Below are 22,452 nucleotides of genomic sequence, written 5' to 3' on the forward strand. Positions count from 1 at the left end.
CGGAAACAGAAAAGATTTTTTGCGCCAAAAAAATCTGCGCCAAGAATGACGCAATAAAATGAAGCATTTTCAGCCCCCGCGAGCCTAACAGCCCACAGGGAAAAAAAGTCAAATTTTTAAGGTAAGAAAAAATGATTGATTCAAATGCATTATCCCAAATATGAAACTGACTGTCTGAAAATAAGGAATGTTGAACATTCTGAGTCAAGGCAAATAAATGTTTGAATACATATATTTAGAACTTTATTTATAAAGTGCCCAACCATAGCTTAGAGTGTCACAGAAAATAAGATTTACTTACCCCAGGACACTCATCTACATGTTTGTAGAAAGCCAAACCAGTACTGAAACGAAAATCAGCAGAGGTAATGGTATATAAATAAGAGTATATCGTCGATCTGAAAAGGGAGGTAAGAGATGAATCTCTACGACCGATAACAGAGAACCTATGAAATAGACCCCGTAGAAGGAGATCACTGCATTCAAATAGGCAATACTCTCCTCACATCCCTCTGACATTCACTGCACGCTGAGAGGAAAACCGGGCTCCAACTTGCTGCGGAGCGCATATCAACGTAGAATCTAGCACAAACTTACTTCACCACCTCCATAGGAGGCAAAGTTTGTAAAACTGAATTGTGGGTGTGGTGAGGGGTGTATTTATAGGCATTTTGAGGTTTGGGAAACTTTGCCCCTCCTGGTAGGAATGTATATCCCATACGTCACTAGCTCATGGACTCTTGCTAATTACATGAAAGAAATACTGAACATACCTCAAAGCAGGTAATCTGCAGACCGTTTCCCCAACTGAAGCTTTCTTCCATACTCTTCAGTTATGTGTGAGAACAGCAATGGACCTTAGTTACAAACCGCTAAGATCATCAACCTCCAGGCAGAATTCTTCATCCAATTTCTGCCTGAGAGTAAAAACAGTACAACGCCGGTACCGTTTAAAAATAACAAACTTTTGATTGAAGATAACATTGAAGATTGAAGATAACACTACACTAAGTCACCACTTATCTCTTGATACTTCCCTTGTCGAGAGTTGCAAAAGAATGACTGGAGGTGGCAGTTAGGGGAGGAGCTATATAGACAGCTCTGCTGTGGGTGTCCTCTTGCAACTTCCTGTTGGGAAGAAGAATATCCCACAAGTAATGGATGAACCCGTGGACTGGATACACCTTACAAGAGAAATATATAACATGGTACCTTGTCTCACAAATTTTCCATCAAGCCATAAATATAGAGTATAATCATTTTTATATTTACTTTTAAAAATCCTCATATTTGAATGTCTCATTGCAACTGACCACCCCGCCTAAAGAGTTAAAACCCCAGAAATATCTCCTCACTTGCAGAATCACAACACTCCATACTTCCCCACCAAATTCTACAGAAGCATAACGTCAATAAATCAGCAACATCTCAGCCTCTCAAACCTCTGAAATTCCATCTCCTCCTTTTCCTGCCCTGACCAGTCAGTCACTACAACTCCACTCTCGGATCAGTCCTAGACAATTTGGCCCCTTCTACCATAGCTCACAAATCACACACTCCTTATGCGCTACCTACGCAAATGTTCCTGCACTGCTGAACGACACTGGAGAAAGTCTTGCTGTTCCTCTGACTTTCTTCATTACAAGCTCATCTTGCACTCTTACTACTCTGCTGTTAAAGTAGAGATAAGTGTAGGAAAGTAATCCTGCTTTGAGAGGTTTTCTTCAAACCCAAAATATATGTTCTCCGCATTTAATTCCCTTCCCACCCCCCACTTCCTATAACTACTTCTCTTTCAGTTAAAGATTTTAATAGACTCCATCAGAAATTAAATCATCTCTCACCACACCAGCAAACTCCATCCCCCTCAATCCCTGAAAAACAGAATTTATACTCCAGTTAACGAATAGCCAAGCAGAGGTAGAAAAAAAATTGAAGGAAAGACCAAAAGCAGGGTTAAGAGGTGCAAACAAGAGCAGTCGCCCTTAGATTCCAACAAAAATATAGGGAGGATCCCATGAATTCGGTTTTCTTTCGAATAATGATGAGAGTCCGTGGGTGTCCATAACATGTGGGATATAATACCAAAGCTTAGAGTCCATGTTAAGGATGGATGGGACAAAGAAAATGGCAGTTCCTATTTGCTAAACACTGCAACCTGAAGGATTTTCCTGCCAAAAGCATCTTCTGAAGAAGCATTACCATCAAAACGATAACATTTAGAGAAAAAAAAAAAAAAGGTATGAAGAGAAGACCAAGTTGCCGCTTTGCAAATCTGTTCAAAGGAAGCCTTATTTTTGATAGCCAAAGTAGAACATACAGATCTAGTGGAATGAGCAGTAACTCAGTTTTGGAGGCAGTTTTCCTACAACCAAGTTTTACTTACTGTTCGTTTCAGCCATGATGCTAAATTCACTGCCGTGGCCTTTTGACCCTATTACCAGAGAAATGGATAAATAAACTAGAGGTCTGTCTAAAATCATTAGTGTCATGAAGATAATATTTTAAGACTCAAACCACTTCCAAACTGTGAAGAACAGGTTTCTTAGAATTAGAAGAATTTGGGCACAAAGAAGAGAAAATGACACAAGTGACTGCAATGGCTGGTCTAAGCTTCAGATTTTCTTAGTCAAGACTGATTTTCAGGTTCATTGGATCCTTAAATGAGGAACTATCCTCCATGGGAATAGTTATGTGTTTTGCCAGAGTGGAAATAGAACTGTCCACTTTAGGAACCACCTCCCAGACAGATTCTTTTCTGAAAGAGGATGGATCTTGGACCTATTAGGAGTATAAGGAATGCCAGGTTTCTTCTATTCCTATTGTCAGTCACTAAGCCTGGAGCTTAAAACGCCTGAGGAGCTTTAGGTGGAGCTTTGAAAATCTGATTTAACTTATTTACTGGTTTTGAAATTTCTGGATTCTGTTCTGTCATTTCTAAGGTGTTCAGATTTAGAGTGGATCATATCAGTTTCCTTCTACAGGAAATTTTGAAGGTGGACTGTTGAGCCCAGCTGGATGCTGCCAGTGACCTCGGCGGTGGCAGGCTTAGCTGGTTGACACCTGGCTGTAGCTGTCAGTCTGGGGCTGTGGTAACCGCCAGGTTGTTGAAATTGCACAGGATTGGATAGGTTGCTACTAGGAACAACCGCAGCAGAATGTGAATTTAATCTAAAAAAAGATATACAGTACATGGCTTCTTGGGTGTATACAATAATATCCCTGATGAAACAAACCTGCCTTTGAAATGTTATTAGCCCATGTTTCTCATGGCTTTTAATATTTGTGAGGTTTGGAAAGAAGGAAATGCCAAAACAGAAGTTAGCACAGGAGAGGAAATAATTTTATCCTAAAAAAAAAAAAATTAAAAAAAAATAGGAACACAAAATTTAAAGGGACAGTCTAGGCCAAAATAAACTTTCATGATTCAGATAGAGCATGTAATTTTAAACAATTTTCCAATTTTGCTTTGTTCTCTTGGTATTCTTAGTTGAAAGCTTAACCTAGGAGGTTCATATGCTAATTTCTTAGACCTTGAAGCCCACCTCTTTCAGATTGCATTTTAACAGTTTTTCACCACTAGAGGGTGTTAGTTCACGTATTTCATATAGATAACACTGTACTCGTGCACGAGAAGTTATCTGGGAGCAGGCACTGATTGGCTAGACTGCAAGTCTATCAAAAGAACTGAAAAAAGGGTCAGTTTGCAGAGGCTTAGATACAAGATAATCACAGAGGTTAAAAGTATATTATTATAACTGTGTTGGTTATGCAAAACTGGGAAATGGGTAATAAAGGGATTATCTATATTTTAAAACAATAAAAATTCTGGGGTAGACTATCCCTTTAAATAAATAAATGGACATACAACTCAACATGGGGATGTGTATATTATAGATTAGTGTATTTAAGATGTTTCCATAGGGTGATTTTGTTGAAATAGCCAACTGCATTTACCACCACTTACTAGGGATGTGCAAATATTCGTCTTTCTACATTCATTGGTAAACAAATGCCAAAAAATGGCCACGGTGTGCGGCATTCAGCTTATTTTGAGGCTGGATTAATTTGAGTATTTATATTTTTGTGTTGCATTTTAATAAATCAAGCACTGAAATTAAATGAATGCCTCAAACTGTGGCCATTTTGGCATTTAAAAAAATGACTAATGTTGAATATTTGCACATCCCTACTATTCTTATCCTACCAGCCCTTAAAGGGACATGAAACCCAAAAAAAATCTTTCACGATTCAGATATAGAGAATACAATTTTAAACATCTTTCCAATTTACTTCTATCATTTAATTTGCTTCCTTGTTATCCTTTGCTGAAAGGTTTATCTAGGCAAGCTCAGAAGCAGCAGAGAACCTAGGTTTTAGCTGTTGATTGGTGGCTGTGTATATATATATATATATATATATATATATATATATAGTAAAGCAGTTATGGATCCCACGGACGGACTCCGTGTTGCAGCAAGGACCCAAGAAAAGCAGGCACACAGGTTTTTTCATAAACACTCCGGTTTATTTGCAAAGTTGATTACCAAACGTTTCGGCTCACACACGAGCCTTTGTCAATGGTGTACAAAACCAAATGTGGAAAACTAGAGCACAAACTAACCTTAAATACCCACCCAGCCCAAGTGATAGACCAATCAGAGAGAGTGACAGCGGCACACCCACTCACACAGACCTAAACAGCTTATTGCCGGGCTCAATGTGGGCGTCACGTGACGTCATCACGTTACCGCCGTCCTGTGTGTAACCATGGAAACATGCGTAACCATGGAGACCAAACATACACAAATGTACTGTGCGGGTGCGCTGGCGGGTAAGCCTCTGATGGAAAAACATATCAATTAATCAAACAGTGATCTGAATACCCCTATATACAAATACAATAAAGGAATAGGTATCTATCTATATGCAACACTAAGACAAACCTAATATATAGCTTGTAAAGTGAAAAGCGCTACCGAAACCCAGAGTATAAAAAACTACTAACACAGCCCTCTATACTCATAGTATCAAGGCATGTGGGGAGGTAGCAGGTGAGGGCAAAAAACAATCTCAAGCCCCCTAGATATTTAGACAGGTATACATTGCATCATGCCAGAGGAGTAGGTAGAAACTAAGTCCTGGATGACTCCCACTTCTTCACATCTTATTTGTGTTTATACCAGCAGCCAAAGTCTATGTTGACATTCAGGCCTCGAGGGGCAACTGTGTCCAGTGTGAAGATCCATCGGGATTCCATTCTTAATAGTGCCAGTCCTCTGTCACCACCACGTCTGTTGTGGGGCACATGGTCAATCAGCATCACTCGCAAAGAGGAAACAGAGTGTCCTGCAGTTGCAAAATGTCGCGCAACCGGTTGTTCAGATCGACCTTTTTCTATTGCTTGACGAATTGCTGTTTTATGGTTAGCCAAACGTTCTTTGAACGCTGTCACTGTTTTGCCTATGTAGAATTTGGAACATGGGCAAATAATGGCGTACACCACATATTCCGATGTGCAGGATAATCGATGTCTTATTTTGTATCTTTTGTTGTTATGGGGATGTTGAAATGATGTCCCAGCAATGAGATTGTTGCAAGTGACACAATTGCCACATTTGTAACATCCTGGTTTCCCTCTTGTGAGCCATGTCTGTTTTTCATAGCAGTGTGTGGGATCACTGAGTACTAGTAGATCCCTGAGGTTACTTGCTCGCTTGTATACCACCCGGGGTACCGGAGCATCCACAAAAGGTAGACTAGTGTCCTTGGAGATCATCATCCAATTCTTCCTTATCACATTCTGAAGCATCCCTGATCCCGGAGTGTAGGTAGTTACAAAGTTCATCCGGTTCGGTTGTTCCGTTACTGTCCGTTTCGGGATAGTGTCATTCTGGGTGAGCTGTATGGCTTCACTCTTTTGTTGATCTATTAGCATAGGTGGATATCCTCTGCTCAGAAATTTTTGTGACATTTCTTCAAGCTGTCTCTCTTTTCGGGAGTCATCCGTGTTGTTCCGGACGACCCGCAGGAGTTGTGAGGAGCTAACACCATCTCTCTGGAATCTAGGGTGGAAACTCTGGTAATGGAGTATAGAATTCTTATCAGTGGGTTTATTGAACAAGGTGGTGTGCAATTTATCACCATTAGGTGTTACTACTCTGAAAATTTCCAGGTCAAGAAAATGAATCTGATTGTTATTATGTTCCATTTTAAATTTAATCGTGGAGTTAAGGGTATTTAATCCTTCAACCCACCCAATAAGTTTTTCAGGGGTATCACCCCAAATCAAGAAGACATCGTCTATGTATCTGCGATACATTTTGATGGGGTTCTGCCTGGAGAATATATTGTATTTTTCATACATCGCCATATAAATGTTAGCATACGATGGGGCCATATTTGACCCCATCGCAGTGCCCATAACTTGTAAGAAGTACTCGTTTTCAAATCGAAAATAGTTTTTCTCCAAGCAGAACTCCATCAGATGCAGCAGAAATTCCACAGGTGGACCAGTATATAGTGGGTTGTCAATCAGGATTTGTCGTACCATGTTGATACCATGCCCATGGGGTATCACCGTGTATAAACTTACTACGTCCATAGTAACTAGAGTGTCAGTAGGGGCCAGATTATCAAAGTCTTACAGTAGTTTAATGAGTTCAGAGGAATCTCTGAGATGGGACTGAGTGTTTTGAACCACTGGTTGAAGGTAGAAATCAATGAATTCTGCTAAGGGTTGCATCAATGATCCCCTGGCAGACACAATAGGTCTGCCGGGGGGATCTTCGAGGGACTTATGGATTTTGGGCAGTAAATATAGTATTGGGCAGATTGGATGATCAACTGAAAGAAAGCCCAACACATCATCATCAATTACCCCAGCTTGATGTGCCAAGCCCAAGAATTCATCGATTTCTCTTTTAAAAGTTTTGGTAGGATTAGATTGTAGTTTGCGGTAGGTATTGTGGTCACGTAGTTGTTTAAAAGCCTCACCTCTATACTGTACATAGTCAAGTATCACTGTGGCCCCACCCTTATCCGCTGGCCTTATGACTATGTCCTTGTCAGTGGACAGAGACTTAATTGCCCGTCTTTCAGCGCTTGTAATGTTGTCTCTTGGCAGAGGCATATCTTTGTGTAGTTCAGTAAGGGTGGTTGTACAGATATGTTGGAATGTTTTTATTGACGAATGTGTGTTAGTCGGTTCAAAGGTGCTGCTTGCTTTAAATTGTTTAGGGGTCTGATTCTCCTTATCTTTAAAGAAGTCTTTAAGCTTCAACTGCCGTTGGAATCTACCCATGTCTACCATCCAATCAAAAAGGTCACAGTGGGGGGTGGGTACAAAGGACAGTCCCCTATTAAGGACTTTTAGTTCGTCACCTGTAAGAGGTCGTTTACTTAGATTATAGATTATTGTGTCTTTTTCTGTCGTGGCTGGTTTTTTCGTTTTGCCCCGCCCCCACCAGCCACGACAGAAAAAGACACAATAATCTATAATCTAAGTAAACGACCTCTTACAGGTGACGAACTAAAAGTCCTTAATAGGGGACTGTCCTTTGTACCCACCCCCCACTGTGACCTTTTTGATTGGATGGTAGACATGGGTAGATTCCAACGGCAGTTGAAGCTTAAAGACTTCTTTAAAGATAAGGAGAATCAGACCCCTAAACAATTTAAAGCAAGCAGCACCTTTGAACCGACTAACACACATTCGTCAATAAAAACATTCCACCATATCTGTACAACCACCCTTACTGAACTACACAAAGATATGCCTCTGCCAAGAGACAACATTACAAGCGCTGAAAGACGGGCAATTAAGTCTCTGTCCACTGACAAGGACATAGTCATAAGGCCAGCGGATAAGGGTGGGGCCACAGTGATACTTGACTATGTACAGTATAGAGGTGAGGCTTTTAAACAACTACGTGACCACAATACCTACCGCAAACTACAATCTAATCCTACCAAAACTTTTAAAAGAGAAATCGATGAATTCTTGGGCTTGGCACATCAAGCTGGGGTAATTGATGATGATGTGTTGGGCTTTCTTTCAGTTGATCATCCAATCTGCCCAATACTATATTTACTGCCCAAAATCCATAAGTCCCTCGAAGATCCCCCCGGCAGACCTATTGTGTCTGCCAGGGGATCATTGATGCAACCCTTAGCAGAATTCATTGATTTCTACCTTCAACCAGTGGTTCAAAACACTCAGTCCCATCTCAGAGATTCCTCTGAACTCATTAAACTACTGAAAGACTTTGATAATCTGGCCCCTACTGACACTCTAGTTACTATGGACGTAGTAAGTTTATACACGGTGATACCCCATGGGCATGGTATCAACATGGTACGACAAATCCTGATTGACAACCCACTATATACTGGTCCACCTGTGGAATTTCTGCTGCATCTGATGGAGTTCTGCTTGGAGAAAAACTATTTTCGATTTGAAAACGAGTACTTCTTACAAGTTATGGGCACTGCGATGGGGTCAAATATGGCCCCATCGTATGCTAACATTTATATGGCGATGTATGAAAAATACAATATATTCTCCAGGCAGAACCCCATCAAAATGTATCGCAGATACATAGACGATGTCTTCTTGATTTGGGGTGATACCCCTGAAAAACTTATTGGGTGGGTTGAAGGATTAAATACCCTTAACTCCACGATTAAATTTAAAATGGAACATAATAACAATCAGATTCATTTTCTTGACCTGGAAATTTTCAGAGTAGTAACACCTAATGGTGATAAATTGCACACCACCTTGTTCAATAAACCCACTGATAAGAATTCTATACTCCATTACCAGAGTTTCCACCCTAGATTCCAGAGAGATGGTGTTAGCTCCTCACAACTCCTGCGGGTCGTCCGGAACAACACGGATGACTCCCGAAAAGAGAGACAGCTTGAAGAAATGTCACAAAAATTTCTGAGCAGAGGATATCCACCTATGCTAATAGATCAACAAAAGAGTGAAGCCATACAGCTCACCCAGAATGACACTATCCCGAAACGGACAGTAACGGAACAACCGAACCGGATGAACTTTGTAACTACCTACACTCCGGGATCAGGGATGCTTCAGAATGTGATAAGGAAGAATTGGATGATGATCTCCAAGGACACTAGTCTACCTTTTGTGGATGCTCCGGTACCCCGGGTGGTATACAAGCGAGCAAGTAACCTCAGGGATCTACTAGTACTCAGTGATCCCACACACTGCTATGAAAAACAGACATGGCTCACAAGAGGGAAACCAGGATGTTACAAATGTGGCAATTGTGTCACTTGCAACAATCTCATTGCTGGGACATCATTTCAACATCCCCATAACAACAAAAGATACAAAATAAGACATCGATTATCCTGCACATCGGAATATGTGGTGTACGCCATTATTTGCCCATGTTCCAAATTCTACATAGGCAAAACAGTGACAGCGTTCAAAGAACGTTTGGCTAACCATAAAACAGCAATTCGTCAAGCAATAGAAAAAGGTCGATCTGAACAACCGGTTGCGCGACATTTTGCAACTGCAGGACACTCTGTTTCCTCTTTGCGAGTGATGCTGATTGACCATGTGCCCCACAACAGACGTGGTGGTGACAGAGGACTGGCACTATTAAGAATGGAATCCCGATGGATCTTCACACTGGACACAGTTGCCCCTCGAGGCCTGAATGTCAACATAGACTTTGGCTGCTGGTATAAACACAAATAAGATGTGAAGAAGTGGGAGTCATCCAGGACTTAGTTTCTACCTACTCCTCTGGCATGATGCAATGTATACCTGTCTAAATATCTAGGGGGCTTGAGATTGTTTTTTGCCCTCACTTGCTACCTCCCCACATGCCTTGATACTATGAGTATAGAGGGCTGTGTTAGTAGTTTTTTATACTCTGGGTTTCGGTAGCGCTTTTCACTTTACAAGCTATATATTAGGTTTGTCTTAGTGTTGCATATAGATAGATACCTATTCCTTTATTGTATTTGTATATAGGGGTATTCAGATCACTGTTTGATTAATTGATATGTTTTTCCATCAGAGGCTTACCCGCCAGCGCACCCGCACAGTACATTTGTGTATGTTTGGTCTCCATGGTTACGCATGTTTCCATGGTTACACACAGGACGGCGGTAACGTGATGACGTCACGTGACGCCCACATTGAGCCCGGCAATAAGCTGTTTAGGTCTGTGTGAGTGGGTGTGCCGCTGTCACTCTCTCTGATTGGTCTATCACTTGGGCTGGGTGGGTATTTAAGGTTAGTTTGTGCTCTAGTTTTCCACATTTGGTTTTGTACACCATTGACAAAGGCTCGTGTGTGAGCCGAAACGTTTGGTAATCAACTTTGCAAATAAACCGGAGTGTTTATGAAAAAACCTGTGTGCCTGCTTTTCTTGGGTCCTTGCTGCAACACGGAGTCCGTCCGTGGGATCCATAACTGCTTTACTGTTTGTCTCTCCCTAGTGTGAGCACCAGGTAGCTGACATACTCGTGAGTGCCGTTCACCTCTGCAATTTTATATATATATATATATATATATATATATATATATATATATATATATATATATATATATATATATATATATATATATATATATATATATATATATATCTCAATCCAGAATACCAGCACTCCGCGTCAAGTTATTAACATGCATTAGTGGTTCAAGTGAACAGAGGCACTCTCCATGAATAAAGAAATTAGTGCTTTATTTTAATCCCATTTGGGATTAAAATAAAGCACTAATTTCTTTATACACGGAGAGTGCCTCTGTTCACTTGAACCACTAATGTATATATATATATATATATATATATATATATATATATATATATCGATTGTGATTGGCTCACCAATATGTTCAGTTAAAAACCATTAGTGCATTGTTGCTCCCTCAACAAAATGATACCAAGAGAATGAAACAAATTAGATTATAGAAGTAAATTAGAAAGTTGTTCAAATTGTATTCTTTATCTGAATAATGAAAGAAAAAAATTGGGTTTCATGACCCCTTAAAGGGACACTGAACCCAAATTTTTTTCTTTTGTGATTCAGATAGAGCATGCAATTTTAAGCAACTTTCTAATTTACTCCTATTATCAATTTTTCTTCGTTCTCTTGCTACCTTTATTTGAAAAAGAAGGCATCTAAGCTTTTTTCTTGGTTCAGTACTCTGGACAGCACTTTTTTATTGGTGGATGAATTTATAAACCAATCAGCAAGGACAACCCAGGTTGTTCACCAAAAATGGGCCGGCATCTAAACTTACATTCTTGCATTTCAAATACAGATACCAAGAGAATAAAGAAAATTTGATAATAGGAGTAAATTAGAAAGTTGCTTAAAATTTCATGCTCTATTTGAATCATGAAAGAAAAATTTTGGGTTCAAAGTCCCTTTAAGGGCACTTTTTCTTGTATCTCAAGCAAAAGGCACAAGTTCCCTCCATTAAAAACCAGTCACTCCTTACTATAAGGGCTAAGTGAAGGTAGCTGTACCGCTGCACTTGCAAACTTTGGGTGTGAGGTGTTACATTTATCAAAAAATGCAATAAACTGTACGTGCAACAGTTATTTTTTTAAAAATATAATTTTTTCTATATATCTCTATACACACACTCTCTCTCTCTCTATATATATATATATATATATATATATATATATATATATCACCACTGCACCATCGATTATTTATCCTAAGGGTCCCAATTGGGAACACAATACTATTATGTATAAAGCTGTAATTCTTACCTCATTATGGATTGAGGTTTACTAATGTAAGCATAATACCTCTTGTACATAATCAATTATTTTTTAATTTTATACAGTATTACGCTATGTGTATTTTTTTCTTTCCTGCATAACTCTGGGGATCTTTGCCAATCCTTCTTCATACTCATAAATATTCTCACCATCACATGAAAGATCAACAGAGAGTCCAGGGTTACCATTGAAAGTAAAAGGTTCTTCAAAATTATTGGAACAAGAAGTTGATTAAGAACTCTGGGGGACAAAGTCAAAACCATCTTTATACACGCAGAGCTGAAAGCTTACCTCATATGATTGAGGTCTTATCTGGTAAGCAGGAAGTCTTACTTCCACACTTAATACAAAGAAGTTACCTACATTAGAAACTAATAAGAACTGTGTACAAGTATCATTCAAGAACTGTTTTTCTTTACAAAGGACTATATAATTGATATTATACATCAGAAAGACTAATTATAGCAGAGCGCCTCTAATAATGATAGCTCTTTCTTAACTATTTCTAACAATGACATGGGTACACTGTGTTAATATTAAGGCAGCACTCAAAGCTGGTGGTTCAGTGTATCTTGTATATTGAATAGACATACTTCCATCTAACTATCTTCACTACATCAATATCTATACTATGATATAGGGAATCTTATCTATACAAATACAGAAAAATAGGACAAAATATAGCCTTACAAACAAATACAGTAAAACAACAAAACTATATTGCAAAGGTCTAGCGCTGGTGATTTTTCTTGATTTTCACACACACACACACACACACACACACACACACACACACACACACACACACACACATATATATATATATATAAATAAATGTAGAGGAAACAGCACACTCCATCCTTACAATATATAGAGATCAGAGTAATTATCCCGCTTAGCTCTAGCGATCCGACGTTACCCCAAAACAGGCACAAACACAGGATTTTTCAGAAAGCCTTTATGTAACAAAAAGCAAAAACATGGCCCTGAACCTAGACGTTTCGGCTCTCGCAGGAGCCTCTCTCAATGGAGGCCGTAAATACATAGTAAACACCCCAAGAACCCACACCTAATTACAGTATCACAAATTACCTTAAACCCAATCAGATGACCCTGAGCATGACCGCACAGACGCTCACCTTCCATGTCAACATATCACGCGTGTCGGCTCAAGGCTCATGTGGCTGGATGGCTCTGCTCATGACCGTACAGGTTCTTCTCATCAAACGGACTTGTGCCGGCTAGTTTATTTATGCCATTGCTATGGCAACCTATTACGCTGCTATGGGATTAGGCTGATGCTGACATCATCCGGCGCCTTGAGCCAACAGGCTTTTTGAAAAATCCTGCGTTTGTGTCTGCTTTGGGGTAACCTCGGATCGCTAGAGCCAGGTGGGAGGATTACTCTGATCTCTGTGTGTGTGTGTATATATATATATATATATATATATAAAAAAAAAGTCCAGGTGTGTGCACTCTCACCAACCATCCACAACAGCCAGGGTGCTGTAACGCTTCGTAATATTGTATTGAAATAAGCACTCACTGGGACTTAAGCTAACTGTGACAAAAAATATTCTTTTAATGTGACGTTTCGGGACACAAACAGTCCCTTCCTCTGACAAACAACTAGTGCAAAAATCAGACTTTTAAAGATCTTTGTGACCATCCCCCTTCATTACAGCCAATCCCGGCTGCCCGTGTGCAAAACAAATTAGTGACCTCATGTGTTTACATATATACAGTGTTAATTCAGTTACACAAATTGTATTCATTTCATGATAGTAAATAATATCAACCCAAGTGGAAAATATCCGATATTGTATGATGCCACCCAGTTGGTCAGCAGTGATCCACTAAGTATAACTATCTTGAGCCGATACGGAAAATAAAACTTATGTCAACAATAGCCTTTATTGACAACCAATGGGCAGCCATTAGCCTTAACGCACCCCATTATCCTCCAATCATGTATACATGGGTGTCAGTGATTCACTCCTCAACACGGATTTCTGTCACCGTTCTTAAATATTCACCCAAAATCAATATGTATGTGAATGTCACCGCAATCATGAGGTACACACCTATTGTATGTATTATAATCCGTATCACTACACTTACAGAAATATGGGGGGGTGTCACCCATTCAGTCACCCATTGCTTTACTGGTCAGCCGTGGCCCCGCCCTATATGGGAGTAGTAAACAAATCGTAATGGATACCTGTCAAAATAAAAATAAAACAAGAGCCCAGCTGTCAACCTAGCGAAGACATCGCTAAAACGGCCTGTCAAACTGGGACTTACAGCATCGTTCCCCAGTGCCTGATCTCAATGCCCGTGAAATCCTCACAAAGGGTGTGTCAATTAGCATTTGATTCTTCATTTAGCCCTCAGATTGTTGAGGGGGGAGTGTGTCTACATTCACTGAATCGAATGGCCACTATAAGAAGGCCTTGCCCCCTGTGCGCGTCATAATCGGTTGTTATAGCAACCCCCATACAAAACCTGCCTTGAAAAACCTCAAAAAGGAAACCTCAAAACGAGCTAATCTCATCTAAGTGTACCAATGTCCACCATAGGAAGCCGTAGTAACCACATACAAATACAGAACCACTATTTATAATTGTGCCAGCAACAGCCATATGTAACCCACTGTTTCTCTTACTCTGGCACGTTTTCATTAGGAAATCTTTCAAATGCCAAAAAATGGCAACCACAAGAATTCAATCACACAAAATCAGAGAATAAAGGAATATCAACAAAATAACAAAATAGTAAATTAACAACAACTATGACCCACTTATTCTTATGTCTCATCACATTTATCAACATAATCGACCTAAATCCTGTTCTCTCTGGGACCACTTAATAAAAAAAATAAAATATAAACCTATACACTGCAAAGATATATTATCTCTAGTGACCTAATTTACACTACTATCTCAATTGATCCTGTGTATTACTTATGTATTACGGCTTTGAGGGTGGAGTCACAATCAGACAACCTCACCTATTGGGGTATATAGGGGCCAAGATTGTCCCCAATGAGGTACATCTATTATCAGAGCCCTATTGACACCATCGATAAATTACCAAATCACTAATCAATGAAAATGTATACACAGAAATTCATTATTAAATTATCCGTTACTTAACGAACCCCTTTCATGGCCATGTTCAGAGTCACAATCAGACAACCTCACCCATTTGGGTATTTAGGTGCCAAAGTTATCCCAACTGAGATACGACTATTAGCAGAGCCCTATTAACACAATCCATAATTAGTTAGCGAATAATAACAACCAATCAATGCATAGGAAAATATATAAGCAAAAATTAATTACTAAATGAACCCCTATTTGTTACGGCCATGTTCAAAGCCAATCATACCTAGGTGTGAGCCCCTAAGGCTAACTGGAAGGCTCAGTTGCCACAGTGGACCACTAGTGAACAACAATGGGGGCATCAAAAAGTGCATATATAAGTGAAAAAGTGAAAACAGATAAATATACAAATTAGTTAAAAACTTTTAAAAACAAAACCATACATATCTAAACTGGTCAAAGGTAATCAACTGTATGGAATGGTCATGTGCTCTCATTGGTACATTTATGTACAAAGATATCTTCAAGTTCAGGGGCCGCCCCCTCAACACCAACTTTAATCTTATTGTAGGATCATGAACTCTCTATAAAAATAAATAAAATATGATCATCCCTACTGACATGGCCGCCCATATCAGAACCACTAAGGGTCGCAGACTCTCATGTCATATTATGCCAACCTCTTAGCTCATTCTAGGTAGCATTACCACCCAGAGTGGACATTCAGTCCCCTCGGCTGAGAGTGCCAAGCTCATAAATCCATCTCACCTCCTTCTGTAGAAGGATTTTCGCTCTGTCTCCCCCTCTTCTTAATTTAGGGACATGATCTATGAGGCGAAATCTTAGAGCCTTCACTGTATGGCCTGCCTCCATGAAATGTCGAGCCACTGGTAAATCGGATTTCCCTTTTTTGGATGGCAGTCCGGATGCTCGACCGGCGATTCGCCATTCTAGTTCTTGCGTCATCCACTGTCTTCCCTGTATAGAACCTCCCACAGGGGCAGTTAAGAAGATAAACCACAAATTGTGTGGTACATGTCAAGAAGTGCTTGATCTCATATCTTCTCTTACAGTCCGGATGTTGGAAATGCATGCCAGTAATCATACCACTACACGTGACACAAACGATGCATCTATAACAGCCTTTTTTCTTATTGAGCTATGACCCTTGTGATGTCATCGAATCTATGTCGGTTTTCATTAGTGCATCTCTTAAGCTCCGGCCCCTTCTATATCCAGTCCTGGAGGGCTTGCCACCTCGTAAAGGGTAATGATTGATCTGCCTCCAACAGCTTCCACTCTTTCACTGCTTTTGTAATTATGTATATAATATGTATATATGTAAACACATGAGGTCACCAAGTCGTTTTGCACACGGGCAGCCGGGATTGGCTGTAATGAAGGGGGAGGGTCACAAAGATCTTTAAAAGTCTGATTTTTGCACTAGTAGTTTGTCAGAGGAAGGGACTGTTTGTGTCCCGAAAAACACATTAAAAGAATATTTTTTGTCACAGTTGGCTAAAGTCCAGTGAGTGCTTATTTCAATACAATATATTATATATATTATATATATATATACATATATATATATATATATATATATATATATATATATATATACACACAGGGAGTGCAGAATTATTAGGCAAATTAGTATTTTGACCACATCATCCTTTTTATGCATGTTGTCTTACTCCAAGCTGTATAGGCTCGAAAGCCTACTACCAATTAAGCATATTAGGTGATGTGCATCTCTGTAATGAGAAGGGGTGTGGTCTAATGACATCAACACCCTATATCAGGTGTGCATAATTATTGGGCAACTTCCTTTCCTTTGGCAAAATGGGTCAAAAGGAGGACTTGACAGGCTCAGAAAAGTCAAAAATAGTGAGATATCTTGCAGAGGGATGCAGCACTCTTAAAATTGCAAAGCTTCTGAAGCGTGATCATCGAACAATCAAGCGTTTCATTCAAAATAGTCAACAGGGTCGCAAGATGCGTGTGGAAAAACCAAGGCGCAAAATAACTGCCCATGAACTGAGAAAAGTCAAGCGTGCAGCTGCCAAGATGCCACTTGCCACCAGTTTGGCCATATTTCAGAGCTGCAACATCACTGGAGTGCCCAAAAGCACAAGGTGTGCAATACTCAGAGACATGGCCAAGGTAAGAAAGGCTGAAAGACGACCACCACTGAACAAGACACACAAGCTGAAACGTCAAGACTGGGCCAAGAAATATCTCAAGACTGATTTTTCTAAGGTTTTATGGACTGATGAAATGAGAGTGAGTCTTGATGGGCCAGATGGATGGGCCCGTGGCTGGATTGGTAAAGGGCAGAGAGCTCCAGTCCAACTCAGACGCCAGCAAGGTGGAGGTGGAGTACTGGTTTGGGCTGGTATCATCAAAGATGAGCTTGTGGGGCCTTTTCGGGTTGAGGATGGAGTCAAGCTCAACTCCCAGTCCTACTGCCAGTTTCTGGAAGACACCTTCTTCAAGCAGTGGTACAGGAAGAAGTCTGCATCCTTCAAGAAAAACATGATTTTCATGCAGGACAATGCTCCATCACACGCGTCCAAGTACTCCACAGCGTGGCTGGCAAGAAAGGGTATAAAAGAAGAAAATCTAATGACATGGCCTCCTTGTTCACCTGATCTGAACCCCATTGAGAACCTGTGGTCCATCATCAAATGTGAGATTTACAAGGAGGGAAAACAGTACACCTCTCTGAACAGTGTCTGGGAGGCTGTGGTTGCTGCTGCACGCAATGTTGATGGTGAACAGATCAAAACACTGACAGAATCCATGGATGGCAGGCTTTTGAGTGTCCTTGCAAAGAAAGGTGGCTATATTGGTCACTGATTTGTTTTTGTTTTGTTTTTGAATGTCAGAAATGTATATTTGTGAATGTTGAGATTTTATATTGGTTTCACTGGTAAAAATAAATAATTGAAATGGGTATATATTTGTTTTTTGTTAAGTTGCCTAATAATTATGCACAGTAATAGTCACCTGCACACACAGATATCCCCCTAAAATAGCTATAACTAAAAACAAACTAAAAACTACTTCCAAAACTATTCAGCTTTGATATTAATGAGTTTTTTGGGTTCATTGAGAACATGGTTGTTGTTCAATAATAAAATTAATCCTCAAAAATACAACTTGCCTAATAATTCTGCACTCCCTGTGTATATATATATATATATATATATATATATATATATATATATATATATATATATATATATATATATATATATATATATATATACACACATACACACATACATATATACTACATACAGTGGATATAAAAAGTCTACACACCCCTGTTAAAATGTCAGGTTTCTGTGATGAAAAAAAATGAGACAAAGATAAATAATTTCAGAACTTTTTCCACCTTTAATGTGACCTATAAACTGTACAACTCAATTGAAAAACAAACTGAAATGTTTTAGGTAGAGGGAAGAAAAAATATAAAAATAAAATAATATGGTTGCATAAGTGTGCAAAACTAAAACTTTGTTGAAGCACCTTTTGATTTTATTACAGCACTCAATCTTTTTGGGTATGAGTCTATTAGCATGACACATTTTGACTTGGCAAGATTTGCCCACTCTTTGCAAAAACACTCCAAATCTGTCAGATTGTGAGGGCATCTCCTGTGCACAGCCCTCTTCAGATCACCCCACAGATTTTCAATCTGATTCAAGTCTGGGCTCTGGCTGGGCCATTCCAAAACTTTAATCTTCTTCTGGTGAAGCCATAACTTTGTTGATTTGGATGTATGCTTTGGGTTATTGTCATGTTGAAAGATGAAGTTTATCTTCATGTTCAGCTTTCTAGCAGATGCCTGAAGGTTTTGTGCCAATATTGACTGGTATTTGGAACTGTTCATAATTCCCTCTACCTTGACTAAGGCCCCAGTTCCAGCTGAAGAAAAACATAGTTTATGTAAGAACTTACCTGATAAATTAATTTCTTTCATATTGGCAAGAGTCCATGAGCTAGTGAAGTATGGGATATACAATCCTACCAGAAGGGGCAACGTTTCCCAAACCTCAAAATGCCTATAAATACATTCCTCACCACACCCACAATTCAGTTTAACGAATAGCCAAGAAGTGGGGTTATAAAGAAAGGAGTAAAAAGCATCAACAAAGGAATTTGGAAATAATTGTGCTTTATACAAAAAAAATCATAACCACCATAAAAAGGGTGGGCCTCATGGACTCTTGCCAATATGAAAGAAATGAATTTATCAGGTAAGTTCTTACACAAATTATGTTTTCTTTCATGTAATTGGCAAGAGTCCATGAGCTAGTGACGTTTGGGATAGCAATACCCAAGATGTGGAACTTCCACGCAAGAGTCACTAGAGAGGGAGGGACAAAATAAAAAGGAAATTTATGCTTACCTGATAAATTTATTTCTTTTACGATATGACGAGTCCACGGATTACATCCTTACTTATGGGATTAAGCCTCCTGGTCAGCAGGAGGAGGCAAAGAGCACCACAGCAGAGCTGTATATATAGCTTCTCCCTTCCTTCCCACTCCAGTCATTCGACCGAAGTTAGGAAGAGAAAGGAAAAGCCAAGGTGCAGAGGTGACTGAAGTTTAACAAAAAGAACGACCTGTCTTAGAAAATGACATGGTGGGCTGTGGACTCGTCATATCGTAAAAGAAATAAATTGATCAGGTAAGCATAAATTTCCTTTTCTTTTACAAGATATGATGAGTCCACGGATACAATACCAAAGCTATAGGACACGGATGAAAGGGAGGGAAAAGACAGGAACCTAAACGGAAGGCACCACTGCTTGAAGAACCTTTCTCCCAAAAACAGCCTCGGACGAGGCGAAAGTGTCAAATTTGTAAAATTTGGAAAAAGTGTGAAGAGAAGACCAAGTTGCAGCCTTGCAAATCTGTTCAACAGAAGCATCATTTTCAAATGCCCATGAGGATCCACAGCCCTAGTAGAATGAGCTGTAATTCTTTCAGAAGGCTGCTGTCCAGCAGTCTCATATGCCAAACGGATGATACTCTTCAGCCAAAAAGAAAGAGGTAGCCGTAGCTTTCTGGCCCCTACGTCTTCCAGAAAAAACAAAGGAGAAAAAGGAAGAGAGGAAAGAGGTGCATTAAAAAAGCAGAAGGTAAAAATGAAGACATCAAAGAGAGCCAGAAACGACTGCATTGTGAATGAGAATCAGACTGGTTTCTTCTTTTCCTCTCTTCCTTTTTCTCCTTTGCCCTCCCTTACTCACTAACTCACCACCTTCTTCACCGCCGCTTTGACAGAGGCAGATCCAATAAAAGCACCAAAAAGGGTTGAACTCCAGCCTTTACAGACGAAAATACAAATAAGTCGCTGTAGGCTAATCCGAGTGTCTATAAGCAGTGTCGGGCGGGGCCTGGTGTGTGAGGGAAGTTTAAACGGTGCCCGGTGCTACACTGCTCTGCAGCATTAGCTCTACTATCCAGGAAAACCGGTCACTTCAGTTAACTATTAACGTGCGCACATTTCCTGGATAGTAGAGCTAATGCTGTGCCGTGGTGCCTGTGGGTTGGGGGTGCTCTGTGCGTATCTTCCTCAGATCAGTGACAGCTGATAGTGGGCAGCGGGAGCAAGGATCCTCAGCCTGGGTATGTGTGTCCGTAGGTCTTTCCCTGCGGTCTTCAGGGGGCGGGGAGGGGGAATCTTCTTGCTGCCAAGAGGAGCGGAGTGACACTGTGTGAATCTAAATAAGCCTCTTCCTCCTCCTCCGCTGGAAGAGGATGATTAGTCCCAGGGTCCCGACTCCCCGCGAAGACTTTCTAGCAGTGTAGGGGACACGCACCGAGGAACATTTGTGCCTTTTGCCCACTGCCCTCACCCCTATTATCCAATATATTTTTATTAAAAGTAAACCCAGGAAAATAATTTATCTCAACTTCTAGCTGAGGGGAAAGAATGATATAGCGAGTGCACAGGGCATGGAAGGCAAGAGGGAAGCAAAATCAGCTCAGTGCATCTGTGCCTGTGTATGTGATCATCACTACTGTGCAGCCATGCTGATGGTGCACGAACAAGTTGATCAGAGAGGACTGTGTAGTTAGGTTAATACAATAAAAATAAAACATTTCTCTCTAATCTCATTGGAGTATTAACTAAAGCACAGACCATCACATCACTGCCTGCCCGGCACTCACTGCCTCTCATTCTCTGTAACACACAGCATGAATGAGAGGCAGTGAGTGCCGGGTATGAACAGCTGCTAGAGAGCTGAAATTGCAGGAGCGCGCAGGGACAAGACTAGAGAAAAGGATCCTGTACTAGTGCAAGCTTTTGGAATTAGTCAGAGAAGGAGGGGTCAGGCGGCCATTTCAAAACTGCCAGATGAGATCTAGTAAGTTTATTTTCTGCCAAAGTTTATTTAGATGGAAATTTGGCTAACTAAATAAGTTAGTCATTTTTGGGTTGACTGTCCCTTTAATGTTGTTAGAATTCCCAACCTTAGGTAAGAATTTAAATGAAGTCTGGAAAACTGCCTTATCCTGATGAAAAATCAGAAAAGGAGATTCACAAGAGAGCGGATAATGCATAAACTCTTCTAGCAGAAGAGATGGCCAAAAGGAACAACACTTTCCAGGAAAGTAGTTTAATGTCCAAAGAAGGCATAGGCTCAAATGGAGGAGCCTGTAAAGCCTTCAAAACCAAATTAAGACTCCAAGGAGGAGAGATTGATTTAATGACAGGCTTGATACGAACCAAAGCCTGTACAAAACAATGAATATCAGGAAGTTTAGCAAGAAATTTGTCCTTTCAATGAACTTGCAGACAAACCTTTATCCAAACCATCCCGAAGAAAAGAATGACAAGAGAATTTATGAGAAGAACACCATGAAATGTTAGTCTTCCAAACTCGATAATAAATCTTTCTAGAGACAGATTTATGAGCCTGCAACATAGTATTAATCACTGAGTCAGAGAAACCTCTATGACTAAGCGTTCAATTTCCATACCTTCAAATGTAATGATTTGAGATCCTGATGGAAAAACAGACCTTGAGAAAGAAGGTCTGGCCTTAATGGAAGTGGCCAAGGTTGGCAACTGGACATCTGAACAAGATCCGCATACCAAAATCTGTGAGACCATGTTGGAGCCACCATCATCACAAACTATTTCTCCATGATGATTTTGGAGATCACTCTTGGAAGAAGAACTAGAGGCTGGAAAATATAAGCCGGTTGATAGCACCAAGGAAGTGTCAACGCATCCACTGCTTCCGCCTGAGGATCCCTGGACCTGGACAGGTACCTGGGAAGTTTTTTGTTTAGATGAGAAGCCATCAGATCTATTTTTGGAAGCCCCCACATCTGAACAATTTGAGAAAACACATCTGGGTGGAAAGACCATTCTCCCGGATGTAAAGTCTGACGACTGAGATAATCCGCTTCCCAATTGTCTATACCTGGGATATGAACCACAGAAATTAGACAGGAGCTGGATTCCGCCCAATCAAGTATCCGAGATACTTCTTTCATAGCTTGAGGACTGTGAGTCCCACCATGATGATT

The 22,452-nt window shown here is 40.1% G+C and overlaps 1 protein-coding gene across 1 annotated transcript in view; it reads right to left on the bottom strand.

Annotated features, from left to right (window-relative positions):
* Window positions 1-22,452, bottom strand: part of ALDH7A1 (aldehyde dehydrogenase 7 family member A1) — a 299,657-nt gene that overhangs the window by 10,991 nt on the left and 266,214 nt on the right. The window lies entirely within an intron of this gene.

This window comes from Bombina bombina, chromosome 2 (genome assembly GCF_027579735.1).
Source record: "Bombina bombina isolate aBomBom1 chromosome 2, aBomBom1.pri, whole genome shotgun sequence".
In the NCBI taxonomy this organism is placed as follows: domain Eukaryota; kingdom Metazoa; phylum Chordata; class Amphibia; order Anura; family Bombinatoridae; genus Bombina; species Bombina bombina.